Source organism: Carya illinoinensis, chromosome 15, assembly GCF_018687715.1.
Source record: "Carya illinoinensis cultivar Pawnee chromosome 15, C.illinoinensisPawnee_v1, whole genome shotgun sequence".
In the NCBI taxonomy this organism is placed as follows: domain Eukaryota; kingdom Viridiplantae; phylum Streptophyta; class Magnoliopsida; order Fagales; family Juglandaceae; genus Carya; species Carya illinoinensis.
In genome coordinates this window covers 30,586,477-30,601,488 of record NC_056766.1, presented here as the reverse complement: position 1 = coordinate 30,601,488, position 15,012 = coordinate 30,586,477, and the positions used below count along the sequence as shown (strand labels likewise).

Below are 15,012 nucleotides of genomic sequence, written 5' to 3'. Positions count from 1 at the left end.
CAATTAAGGTGTAAATCGATGCAGTTAGGTTAGGGTGTTTTTGGTCCATTACTTTTTTGCTCGGATCAAATAACCATACGAATCAGACCAAACCAGTGTCTATCGGTTGAGTCTATTTCATCTTTTTTTTTTTTAATAAATTAATAAAAAATTATTTAAATTACTAAATTTAAAATCAAGTGAATTATTAATATGAATTATGTAACCAACTTATTAAAAAAATATTTAATTATAATAATATTTATGATATTGATAGTTACTGTTTACTAACTTACTTTTTAGGATGCATAACTATTAATAATGTCATACACTTTATATATAGTTAATTAATATTAAGTAATTTCATTATACATAGATTATTTATGCTTGCTTGCAACTTAGGTATTTAAAAAGATAATTACCTAATTACTTTAATTAAGTGTAAATAGTAGAGTATTAATAAATGTATGATGTATTAACTATTTACATATAATGATATAAATTATCACATGATTTATGATTTATTATTAATTGATAGCATATATTATTTATATTCTACACAGTCAATGATAATAAATTAGATTAAAATAATATCATTAACTTATATAATTACTATATAAAAATAATTGATAGACCCCAAGACTTGATAGAATTTCTTCGATCTACAATTTGTGGAACTAAAATCAACTGGTACAACTTTCGGTTCGGTCCAGTCAATTTTATCAATCCAGCCGGAAAACTATACAACCATATTCCCAATTTACATATTTTAGGTCAATATTCTTGTTTATGTTGTAAAATTTAATCAAAAATGATAGTTTGTCGCCTCAATGTTACCGCTCCAAATGACGACTCATCAATTTAATTTTTTTTAATTTTTATTTATTTAATGATCAAGGAAATGACTTTTAGAAATTATCCTCAAGGCACCCTTTTTTAGACGTAGGAAAATAAAGAACATGAAAATATGATAAATGACTTAATGAAATGCATTGACGAATTTAATAATTCTAAGTGTTGGTACATGAATGTGATTCAATTCTAAGAATGTAGCTATCAAGTTCATATATGCATTTATAACAATTAAACTTCATTATTACAATTACACAAAAATGAAGAAGGAATCTATTATCTAGAATTTACACAAAAATGTTAAAATAGTTTATGGTTTGTACTGTTAGATTAATTTATGGATTTTAGTTTTTAACTTTTTACTTCTTAAGTTTTTATCTTTGATCAAATCAATTCCTCCATTAATAGATAGTTAGAATTCCATCAAAATGCCACATCATCACTAATAATTTACCATCACTCACCATCTAAAAATTTAAAAATATATATTAACACTAACATTTGTGTAATTGAAAAATATTAAAAAAGAAAACTTAGTTGTGCTTTGGAGGACCCATGAATCTTAAAATTGGGCATAAAACTCAAGAATTTTGTTATGATATATGTTAAATCATGGAAAATGCTTTGGCCACCGTTGGTGGCTTCTGCTGGGGGCCACCGCTGGCCTTTTTTTTCTTTTTTTTAATGATTAAGAAAAAATTATTTAATATTATTATAAATTTTTTATATTTTTTTAAAATATTTAAAAATATTAAAAAATGATTTGAAAAAATAAAATTTGCCTAGCCAACGGTAGCTCTAGCACCATCCTTAAATCATACATCAGTCTTAAAAACTTATACTAATTTAATAAGAGAAAAAATAAATTATATAATTTAATTTATATTCTAACATATAAATCTATACAATAAAAAAAATATGTGAATTCCATGCAGCACACCACCGGAAAATCCAAAATCAGAGGTTAATCCATGAATGATGAATGAATGACACCTAGAAAGCGAGACGACCCTTGATGCACACAAAGAGTTGGGACAATCCATGATACAAGACTCATAATGCATTGTCTACTACTAAAGGTAGAGCCCACTCTCAATCAATAGAGATTCTACAGGGAAATACCATTTATTTTTTCAGGCACCCTTTTTTTGTTGGCGTATGGTTGAGCAATGACAACCACCAGGAGTGCCTTCCCCCCACCCATCATCTGATTTGGATTTTGGAGTCATTCAGAAAAATCTTAGCGTTCTTTTTTTACAAGATTCAGTGGTGACTCACCACGAAATGAATTGAAAGAAACTTCATCGATTCAAACTATCTATAGAAAGAAGACAAGTATTGATCAATCAAGTGACAAGCATGCTCATTTTTTTTTAAGTCTAAGTTAAAAACTTATACCTTTCTTACTTGTGCTTGTTACGTAACCCATGTGTTTTATTGATCTTTTAGTAATCTTTTGGCTAGATAAGCGTAGTTTGATGAATCTATTTATTTTTTGTTAGATCCATAATATCTCGTCTATGGGAACCCGGCAACTTGGAAGACACTTTGACGGTTGATTGACCTAGCCAACTGTTTGAGGCAGCTATTGATCAGTTCATATATTGGCATCAGCTAAATTTGAGGTTGGGTATTGCTACGTAATTATTTAAAAATAAATAAATAAAATATTAAATTTTTATGAAAAATAATAATATTTAAATAATAAACTATATATATTTTTTCAAAACGATTACATAGAATTCATACATTTCACGATTAAGAAGAAATATTAATATTATTATTGTTTTAAGATTTAAAAAAATTAAAAAAAATTAAATTATTTATTATATTTTATATAAAAATTATAAAACTAAAATGTAAATTTAAAATTTAAAATGAGAAATTTTATTGGCAAAACGATATGGGGATTTGGCATTTGAAATATTAAAATATTAAGATGAGAATTTTGAATTTTAAGATAAAATATTAAAATTTTATTTTTATTGTTTTAGGATTTAGAAAAGTTAAAAAAAAAAGTTAAATTATTTATTATATTTTAATAAAAATTTAAAAAAATTATAATGATGAGATGAAAATTTTGATAAGCCAAATCAAACCGAACCGTTCAGTTTGGTAATAAAAAAATTTCATATCAAACTCAAAATTCTAATCCTCATATAAAATATAATAAATAATTTAAATTTTTTTTAATTTTTTAAATATTAAAATAATAATAATCATCTGAAACTCAAAATTTTTATTTTACTTATCAAACTCAAAACCTTAATCCCCTTACGCTAAATCCTTAAATCCAATTAGCCATCATCACTCGTTCGGCTGACCGCTTACTACCCGCACAAGCCTCGATTCAATTATTACTCAGGAATCAAAAGTACAGCAGTAGGTATCAATTATTGTTTTCCACCCATATTGCTTTTAGAGTAATGTTATATATAGTCATTTTTATATATTTTTTGCGCACTCCACTGATATGATTAGCTGGATTAATTTTTTTTTAATACACAACCAATCATATCACTGAAGTGCACAAAAAAGTTCGTAAAAATAACTGCACGTAAAATTTTCCTTACTTTTAACCCTTCTTTACCCTCTTATGAGGACTCCTTTTTGTCCCGACACCGACCTCTTTTTCTTCTTTGTTTTTGTTGGCGGGCCTCTTGCCTTTCTTTACGAAATAGGTGGAATAATTAATGTCCCAAGTCATAGTCTTTCTTTGATCGTCACAACCTTTATTCCATTTCCAACACCAACGTTGAAACCGAGTCTTCGTTCGTCACAGGGGTTTCTTAGTCGGAAACGGATAAATTGTTAAAAACATTAATTCCCGTAAAAATAAATAAATAAATAAATAAAAATAATAAACTATATTTTTTTCAAAATAATTATGTAAAATTTATATACTTCATAATTATATATAAAATTACTCAACCGCTTAAAGTAATTGCAAGGAGCTTGCTATATGCAACTTAGGTAATTGTGTGAGGCTTCCACCCAGCTCATATGAGCCCCCAACATTGAAAAATTGATGTTTGCTTCTTAAAATATTTGACAATTATTACATATTATCGTGAAAATAAATTAAGAAAAATAATATAATTACTATTCCACTACAACTTATCTACTATTTCTTTTATATTTGATTTTTTTTTATTTTACTTAATAATTAAAGAAATAATTATTAGTAAAGTTATATTTTTTTTTAATTTTTTTTTAATAATTAAAAATGTTAAAAAATATATTTAAAAATAATATAAAAATAAAAAAATATTGAATTACTACTACATCACTGTCCATAAATTAATATAGGTGATAATAAAGAAAAAAAAGCATTTTAAATTTTATTTTTAATATGATATGTATGACATCATCGTACTCAAGCTGTCCATTCGAACCCTAAATTCAGATGGCACGTAAGCTATGGTAGAAAAGTCAAAAAGAAAAAATATAAATCAACCCAACGACTGGAAAAGTACTAAAATAGAAAAGTTGTCGGTAAGGCTGTAATTAAGTTGAGTCGAATTGATTTTTAGCTTGCAGAGCTCGATTCGATTCAAAAGATTCGAATTTGAGATTGAGTTTAAATTTAAAAATTTTTTTAAATTTTTGTTCCAACTCGACTCAATAAGTTGAAATTTTAACTTGAACTCGAGCTCAAGCTCGTCCTACAAATGAGTTCGAGTCGAACCGAATTCGAATTTGAGCTTGAATTTTTTTTAATAAGATTTAATAATTAATAAATTAAATAAATAAAAAAGAACTAATATTAAATTTATACAACTAACAAGTATAACCTCTATTAAATTATAAAATTTTAAAAAAATTAAATAATTAATATCTAATTAGTTGATATTTATCCAAAATAATAATATATTATATGCCTACATATATTATTAATACATACACCTAATATGATAGTATATATCTATTTCATATATGACTCCCACATACTAGTATATGAAATTATTAAATTTTATCAACTAATTATTATATAAATTATAAAATATACGTATGAAGTATATTCACTATATAGACATAAATAATTAGAATACATATTATTATATATTTAATTATAAAAGTGGTATGCTTATATTATTAGCTAATACATATATACATGCAAAGGTGTATGTATATATTTATCAATATATAAATGAGTTTTAATTGAGTCGACTCGAGCATAAACGAGTGAGTCTAAACGAGCCTTAGCCTAGTCAAGTCGAGTTTTGTCGGGTATGTGTCATTTACAAATCGAGCAAGTATCTGTTTTCCCGAACGAGTTTTTATTTTTTATTTTCACGAGTCGAGTTTGATTCGAATTTAACCGAGCAAGTACCGAGTGGGCTATCGAACAGACTGGTTCATTTATAACCCTAGTTGTCGGTAGAATGGGTTAATCGATTCAGTTTGATTCGATTTTATATATTTTTTAGAACTATATATCGATTTGAAAATTTGAGAATTCATATCTAATCATTCGTTCTCAAAATCGAAACTTTCGCCTTTTTCGATTTTGGTTCAGTTCAGTATGATTTTTTTTTTAATTTTATAAACTATTTATATTAATAATAATATGATATTTATATATATTAAATTATTAATTTATTTATATTATATTATAAATATATTATTTTATAATAATTAACACGTATTAGTATAATATAATTTTAAATTTAACTATAATTTATATAAGTTCTAGATTTTTTATATGAGTATATATGATAAAAATATATATATATTATAATTTATTATGTCAAAAATGTATTTATCTTTAATATTTTTGTTTATATTTAAGGTTAAAATTTATATATTATATCAAAAATCATAAGATTAATTTTATATTGTATTGTATGTTATACTAATTTTATGTTATAAGATTAATAGACTTTGATAATACAAATTATACAATTAGATATATATACATATATATATATATATATATAAATATAATATAATATACAATTAGAATTTCAGTTTAAACTGATTTTCATATTTTAAGAATCAATAATACCTATTTAGGACCGATTTCATTTCTTATTAACCGATAGTGCACCACTGCTCAAAAACTAGAGAATCTTCCCTTTATTTTTTTTTATTTTTTAACGCCAAGATACCGATGCAATTTGTTTCGTCTCTATATTTTCAGTGCGGCCCTTATTTAGGGAATTACTAATATTACAAGGCTATTCCAGTAAAATGCTGGGTAGAGGGTCCTTTCTACTGTTAAAAATTGTGGAAGGGTAAAATAGTGGAAATGCAAAGAATATGCCGATTCTTTTCTTTTATTTTCTTTTTTTTTAATTTTTTGGTTTTATGGTTTGGTTTCGTTTGGTAAATGAAAATTTTGAATTTAAAGAAGAAATATTAAAATAATATATTTTAATATTATTATTGTTTTAAGATTTAAAAAAATTAAGAAAAAGTTGAATTATTTATTATATTTATATAAAAATTTTAAAAATTATAAAGATAAAATAAAAATTTAAAATTTAAAATGAGAAATTTTATTGGCAAAATCGGGATTTGGGATTTGATATATTAAAATAGTAAGATGAAAATTTTAAATTTTAAGATAAAATATTTTGAAATTTAAAAAAGTTAAAAAAAATTAAATTATTTATTATATTTTATATAAAAATTTAAAAATTTTATATTGATGGGATAAAAATTTTAAATTTAAAATAAAAATTTTGATAGACGAAACCGAACCTTAATCTCTCCTTACGCTAAATCCTTGAACCCAATTAGCCATCATCACTCGTTCGGCTGACCGCTTACTACCCCCACAAGGCTCGATTCAATTATTACTCAGGAATCAAAAGTACAGCAGTCGGTATCAATTATTGTTTTCCACCAATATTGCTTTTAAACCTTTCTTGACTCTCTTATGAGGGCTCCTTTTTGTCCCGATTCCCACCTCTTTTTCTTCTTTGTTATTTTTGGTCTCCTGCCTTTCCCTATGAAATAGGTAGAATCATTAATTTCCTAAGTCATAGTCTTTCTGTGATCATCACCACCTTTATTCCATTTTCAGATATCCATAAACACTGAAAAATAGTAATCTTTAGCAGAAAATTCATGGAAGTTCTTCTCTCTCGTAAGTTTCTTTGCCAATTCTATCTTTTCTTATCTCTCCATATCACCTCACTTCTGCTCCTCTCTTCAGCTTACTCTATTCCTAATAATTACTTTATCAACTGTGGAGCACACTCCAACACCAACGTTCATACCCGAGTCTTTGTCCGTGATAGGGGTTTCTTAGTCGAAAAGGGAGAAATTGTTAAAAACAACAACTCATCGGCAAGCATTTCCCCTCTCTATCAAGTAGCAAGGATTTTCATACACCAGGCTTCATATAAGTTCAACATCAACCAAACTGGTACATATATAGTACGCCTTCATTTCTTTGTTTTCATGTCACTGTATACTGATCGGCCTATTCCTCGGTTCAATGTTTCGGTTTCTGAGTTTTCACTTTTGACAAACTATAGCTTCCGAAACATTACTAGTTCTCCAAAGATTGAGGAATTCTTGCTCACCATCCCAAAAGGTGAATTTAAAATTTACTTCATACCATACGAGCCATCTTCGGCTTTCGTGAATGCCATAGAAGTCTTTCTTGGCCCCGAGAGCTTCATCCCTGATAACGCCCCCCACATTACATCTCAAGGAGCTAAGAGTAACTACAGTGGTTTGAGCTCTAAGGTTTTGCATAAAATCCATAGGATCGACGTTGGAGGTTCTGCATTCAAGCTTGATGAGTTATGGAGGAATTGGGATTCAGATGATAAATACTTGTACCCAAAAGATGGCACGTATCAGTACTACAAAGGCGAAATGCCTTATGATCCAGACAAAAGGATCCCCAAGTATATTGCCCCAGCTTTTGTGTATCAGACGGTCAGACGATTGAATATAAGTAGCAACTCCAGTTTACCAAAGGTAACTTGGAGTTTTCCTGTCAATAAGAATTCTAACAACTTTCTTCGGGTCCATGTCTCCGACATAACAAGTGTAACACCTAACGACTGGCGGTTCAATCTCTATATTAATAGAAATTTCAGTAAGGAGATGAGTCCTTACGGTATAACTGATCAAAGGATCGGTGCGGTTCCATTTTACATCGATTTTGTGGTTGATTCGGACAGTTTGGGATTTGTGAATGCTAGTATTGGCCCAATGGAGGGCTCTCATAATGCTCTTTTAACTGGGCTGGAGATTCTGGAGGTAGTGAATGAGTTGGGCTTCATTCCTCTCAGGGAAATTGAAGTAGGGAAAAAGAAACTTTCCCCTACTATAATTGTTCCTGCATGTAGTGGGGCATTTTTCATTTTAGTAATATTGGTGGCGTTGGGTTTGAAATTCAAGAAACCAATGCATGATCAGATTTTGGAAGTGCCTCTTTATGGATGGTTTAGTTCGAATAGCGAGTTGACTCAAAGAGGTCCTAATGCTTCCCTTCCCGATCCTAGTCTAAACCTTAGTTTAAGGGTACATTTTTTTGAAATATTGGGTGCAACGAAGAATTTCAATGCCAAGCTATTGATTGGGGAGGGTGGATTTGGGAAAGTCTACAAAGGAACTCTTAAAAATGGCACCAAAGTGCTGTGAAACGAAGTGATCCACGACATGGGCAAGGTCTAGAGGAATTCCATACGGAGATCATGGTGTTGTCTCAGATTCGTCATCGCCATCTTGTTTCTTTGATTGGATATTGCGATGAACAGCGTGAGATGATACTAGTTTATGAGTTCATGGAAAATGGGACTCTGAGAGATCACCTCTATCATTTAGATGACAATTCTAAGAGGTCAACTTCAGTGTCTGAATTATCTTGGGAGCAAAGATTAAAAATCTGCATTGGTGTAGCAAAGGGCCTACACTATCTACACACTGGCCAGACTGGAGGAATCATTCATCGTGACATAAAGTCAACAAACATTCTGCTTGATGAAAATTATGTGGCAAAAGTTGCCGACTTCGGCATTTCGAGATCCGGCCTTCCTGATTCGAACAACTTCACCATGGGTGTAAAGGGTAGCTTTGGTTATCTTGATCCAGAATACCTTACAACCCTACAGTTGACAGAGAAATCTGATGTATACTCATTTGGTGTTGTACTTCTTGAAGTTCTCTGTGCTAGACCGGCTATCATACAATCATCTCAGCCGGATGAGGTGAACTTAGCAGAATGGGGGATGTTGTGGCAAAAGAAAGGCCAACTCGAGAAGATTATTGATCCAGTGCTTGTTGGTAACATTAAGTCAAGTTCATTGAGAATATTTGGTGATACTGCAGAAAAGTGTTTGAAGGTATTTAGTATTGAGAGGCCAACTATGCAGGATGTGTTATATTACCTAAATTATGCACTGAAACTTCAAGAAACTGGGATGCCCAGAGAGCCATTTGAGGACAGCATGACAACTACCATAACTTCATTGGAGTTGCAATTTCCGGTTGTTTTGAACTTTTCTGTACATGAAGATGATGATGCACCCATTAGTCAAGTATAATATAGAGGTTAGTACTGTTAAAGAGGTTAGCACTTCATTTAGAGGGGATGATTTTAACACCCTGGCTTAGCACGAAGACTACGTTCCAATATATTTTCTTTGTTTATGGTTAATATGTTTGGAAAGCCCACTTGAGATTTACCGAGTGTTTTTTTAATAGACCATGGGTCGAAAATTTATTTTGGCAAAATACATATTTTATTGGACTTAATAATTAGGTTAAAATATATAGACCAAGGGGGCCCTTTCTAATTAGCAGTGGCCTAAGAAATTTTACAAAATAGCCCAAGCCCAGTTATTCGACATCCTGAACTTGCATGTAAGTTGCATGCATGTTCTCTCTCTCTCTCTCTCTCTCTCTCTCTCTCTCTCTCTCTCTCTCTCTCTCTCTCTCTCTCTCTCTCTCTCTCTCTCTCTCGGTTCCAACTATCTATATATACCTAGCAACTGCTAGGGTTGCCATCGACCCTCCAGTGCTGCCAAACTTCACACTGCTGCCAAGCTCCTTTGTGCGAACCACCCAAACCTCGACCCACCAACAGTCGCTGCCACCCAGCCGCCACCTCGCAATAGCAACCTAAACAGAAACCACCCCCGCCCCAAAGCCCATCGACCCAGACCAAAAAGACAATGCCACTGGCACCACCTCCTTCGCTTCCAATTGCAACCACCACGTTGCTTCCATTTCCTCCCCAAATTACAAGCCTCCATCTCACATAACAACCCTCTCACCACCGTAAACCACCTCAAAACATATATCTCCTCCTCCCAAAATTCCCATGAACCAGTCACTCTCCATGCACGGTCAATGGTTTTCAGTCACCACATTGTAGCCTCCACCCTCTCAACCATCATGCAATGTCAAAACAGAAACATTATTCTTACTCCTCCCCTCAACCTATCAATCTTTTAGGTGAATAACTCCCCCTACAAATAAATTAATTCTCAAATAAACCAACAACAATTATAAAAACTAGTGAGACAAACAATAAAAAAATAGAAATTGCACACTTCAACACATATTCGCTTCTTACTGATTGGATACAATTATAATACCAAATGGTAGGATGGTAATTTGCTAATCATCGAACAATAGTAGTCAATACTTGAGTTATCTGCAAAGGCCATTCGTTGTAAAGGATGAGGCACATTGCCACCTTTTTCTCTTGTTAAAGCCAAGACAAGTCTTTTAGGTGGGAGTAGTGTAGAGAGTTTGCAATTTCGGATTGAATGAAGAATGCTAAGATGCATTGTGTAAGCCATTAGTCAAGCCTTGCTTATCTGTTTAAATGGATTGTTATGGAACATACGCTTCAGCCTTCAACCATATGACCTTTTTATATGGATCCTTGGTGGCTATAATCTCTTTGTGAGGATATCAAGGCTCAATCATGCATGAATTTCAAAGAATCTAGTATATATAATTAATAGAGGAGAAATAATAGTTGCAGTTATAAATGTGCAATCACTTTGTGATTACTTTGATGTCGGATCATACCTGTAAAGGACATGTCCCACCACCAATCATGATCATTAACTTGCAAGTCATTACATAAGTGATATTGTGTGCCTGTGACAATTCTGATGCTTAAATCAGTAATAAATGATAAATGATAATTTAACAATGGTTAATCAGATCATTTGAAGGTTACCTGATGTATTTATATATAGACTTGGAGAATATTGGATGAGTACCATTAGCAGATCAATAATGTATAATACTTTGGCATTGAAAGGCTTATCTCTGATGTATCAGAATTATCTAATCACCACGTCATTCATATTCAGAAGATGAGATGTCTCCCTTAATAATCAGGGCGGCTAGGGCCTATGTTACATTTAATGACTCTTGAGTAATTATCCTTTAGGGATAATGTGCCTTGGGCCCTTATATTGGGCCAAACCAATATTAACTGCTTCAATACATTTATTACTTCATTTAATATGTCTTGGGGTCATGCCATTAGAGGCGTAATTTGTGGTAATTATTTTTCAATATTACAATAATCAGGAAAACCCAAATAATCTATTCGAATCAAAGAAATTTAATTGATAGCCGTTTGTTTATTTCTTGTTATTGATTTATTTTTTTCTATTTATGTTTTCTCTTCAGCTCATTTCTATCTATTCGGCTTAGCCCATTCTGATCCATAGCCTTTTGGGTTTGAATTGAAAAATAAAACATTAAACAGAACGAGTTGCCTTCCGCGGGCCACTACTGACACTCTAAATGACCGTACAATCTCTTCAACACTTCTTTGTTATTTCGGTAACCGCAATGGCGATGGTACGCACCAACTTCAAATACCCATAGAGATCAAACTAGACCGGTATCTATCGGTCGAGTCTGATTTGTTCGATTTGATTCAATTATTTTGTTTTATTTTTTAAATTGAATTAATAAAAAATTATTAAAATTAAAATCGAGTGAATTATTAATATAGATTATATAACTAATTCATTAAAAAAATATTTAACTATAATTATATTTATAACGTTGATAGTTATTACAAACTAACTTATTCTTTAATATACATAATTTTTAATAATGCCATATATTTTATATATAGTTAATGAATATAAAATAATTTCATCGTACATAGATTATTTATCTTTACTTGCAACTTAGGTATTTGCTTTTTATACGTAAGACTTATAATGCATTAGAGCCCAATCTCAATCAATAGAGATTCTACTGGGAAATACCATTTGCTTTTTCAGACCCCTTTTTTTCGTTGTCATATGGATGACAATAACCAAAAGTGGCTTCCCCCCACACCCATCTTCTGATTTGGATTTTGGAGTCATTGACCAAAATCTTGATTCCATTAAGTGGTGCAATTTCAGTATGGTACACCGGCCTGTAGCCTTTCAATCCATTGGGCCTCTGTACAGGCGTCATTCGGTATTGTTGGGCTCATATGGTAAGATAAAAGAACCTCTCCTCATATCTTTCTTAAGAAAAATGCTAATTTGCACACGGCATGGGGTACCCGCCGCGTACACGCGTCCACGTGGCGTGTTTAATGAAACGGTGCGTCACGTTTCATTTTGACTTCCTTCGATTTTTCATTTGTGTATTTCCCCCTTTCCTCATCCTGCCTTCTCCCCTTCACGTATAGAAGCTGGATGAAATTAGGGCAGGCATTAGGTCGTAGCAGAAGGGAAAATCGAAGCTAGATGAAGGACGGCTGAGACTCAGGTGTGATATTTCTCCTTCTTTGCACTCAAAATCGTTTTCATCTTCAGTATAATATTTCTCTCATCTACTTTTCATTTGAAACGCAGCACGCCCTTTTGTGTACCCACGGCACAAACTCGGCTTCGGGAGCAAGCTTCCCCACAGACGACGAAGACTGGTTATTCTGATCTATTGTTTTGCATATTCTTCGCATAGTGTTCTGATATTGGAACTGTTAGTTATGAATCTGTCCAAGCCGTGCACCATTGGTAGTGTTTCTTCAACCACCACTTTATTCACATGCCCTAAACCCGAAAACTCTCATTTATAGTTTTTATTGAACACTAGATTTCGAAATGCCCAAAATATACAACATAAAAATTGTTCCTAATTTCGAAATTTGGAACCCTAACCCTAACATGTAGTCCAATTGATGGGTACAGTTATCCTCCCACTCACAATTCATGTAAAATGCAGATAAAAAATATAATCATAATTAATATCATATCTATCTTTACGGAATTCAATTTAATTACTATATAGTGATGTGTATTTACATCAACACTACTACCATAAATATATGAAGACTGAAGACTGCCTTCTCAACAAAATAAAAATTAATAAATAACTAAATTTCAGGATCGGAACTTGGCAATTTATAGGGGAGAAAGTTGTGGCTCTGAATACTGAAAATAACTTGCAAGTCAAAACTTGATAAAGATGAATATTGTGGAAACAAGAGTTGAATGCATGAACTTATACAGATTTCCAATTTTCCATTCCTTTTTAGTTAACACATGAACCAAGCTTGCATGGGGTCTAGATGCAGGAAATATATGCTGCTTAATTCCTAGTGCTAAACATGATCATGAAGAACATTAAAAAAAAACACAATGGCACAAATTATGTCAATTAGTTTCTGGTCTCAAAATTAATTTCCTCCAACTATCTGTCTCTGTCTCTCTCACACACACACACACATATATAAGATCTTCTAAATGAAACATAACCCAAGTTTCATTTAGAAATGTCATGAATTTTTTGTAAAATAATTTTTATTTTTTCCCAACTAGTAAGATTGTGAAGCCCATTTCAGAAAGATGCATGGCATTAAAATCATTTTTCATCTTAGTTACATGTAAAGCCTTTTGCTATTAACTGGAAATTTCTAGCTTTTAGCTTCCATAAGTCTTACTTCGTAAGTGTTAAAGAGATACATATTAGGAAAGTTTATTTCATAGATGCATGACCTTAATCAATTAATCATAAGGGCAGGGGGTGTTCTATTTTTCTGACAACATTTTTTGTAGCATTGGATTAATATAAGAATATGTCATCATCCACGACAACGTCTTCTTCCTCTTTTTCCAAACAAAATCTGGGTCATCCATTATGCTTCTATGAGATTGAAGCCCAACTGAGATTCTCAAATACTCAAAATAATCCAGGATGACCCTTTTTAAGTTGTCCAAAGTACAATAAAGAGGTAACTAAATTCAGCTTTTAGTTAAATTATTTGTTTGATGTTCATCTAACATTTTTGGAAGAAATGTGTATAAAATCACAGGGCTTACCATATTGTAAGTATTTCAAATGGGTAAAGGGCTATGAATACAAGATGTCAGACCGTCCAGAAACTCACACTGAATTTTGCAGCAAGGAGAAAGAGCTGAAGAAGTTAGTCAATGATATTGAAAAGATCATTATTGATTTGCGTAAAAGAGTAGACGAATTTGAGTTCGTACTATCCAATAGAAATGAGGAGTTATTGAAGGAGTTGGTAGCTGTTGTACGTGAAGCTGAAGTTAGACGTGCACGCACATTAGTCTGTGGGTTTTGGGCTTTAGCATTTGTTGAAGCATATTACTTGGTGGTGCATAAGTAATTTCATACTAGTGTTAGAATTTAGTTGCTGCTGTGTATGTAATGTTTATTATATGTTAGTGAAACTTGTGAATCACGTACAAGGGAACTTGAAACGTCTACCCTTACCATGCCCATGCATTTTTTGAACTGTTTTGCTCGTTGGAATGGAAATGATACATGGGATGGATGGGATGTTTTAGTTATGGCAAAGTAACTAGTTATTTTGTATATAGTAATGATTCATGGGATGGATGTTTTAGTTTTGTGAAACATCCCAAGTTATTTTGTATTGGGAAAAGATAGAATCCTTGGGTGTTTTAGTGATGTAAATGTTGAAGTTATTTTGTATTGGGAAATGATTCATGCGGCCAGTGGGAATTTAATATAGAAACATGCAATATTTTTGGTTTTGGTAATTTATATGGATGAAAACGCCACTTGTATTTTAGAACAAGTTCCATGCATCCTGGAAAGAATAACAAGGCTGGAAATATTGGTGCAACAATAATAACCTCTTTTTTCATTCACTAACTTAGTGAATAGACAATTCATGTGGTGCAAAACTCTAATCCGTTAACGTGTACAAAATACAACGATTCATGAGGACCTTTTACCACTACAATC

The 15,012-nt window shown here is 31.5% G+C and overlaps 1 pseudogene; it reads left to right on the top strand.

The window, feature by feature from the left end:
- Positions 1-6,739: 6,739 nt before the first annotated feature.
- On the top strand, positions 6,740-14,806 carry LOC122295356 (annotated as a pseudogene).
- The last annotated feature ends 206 nt before the right edge of the window (positions 14,807-15,012 follow it).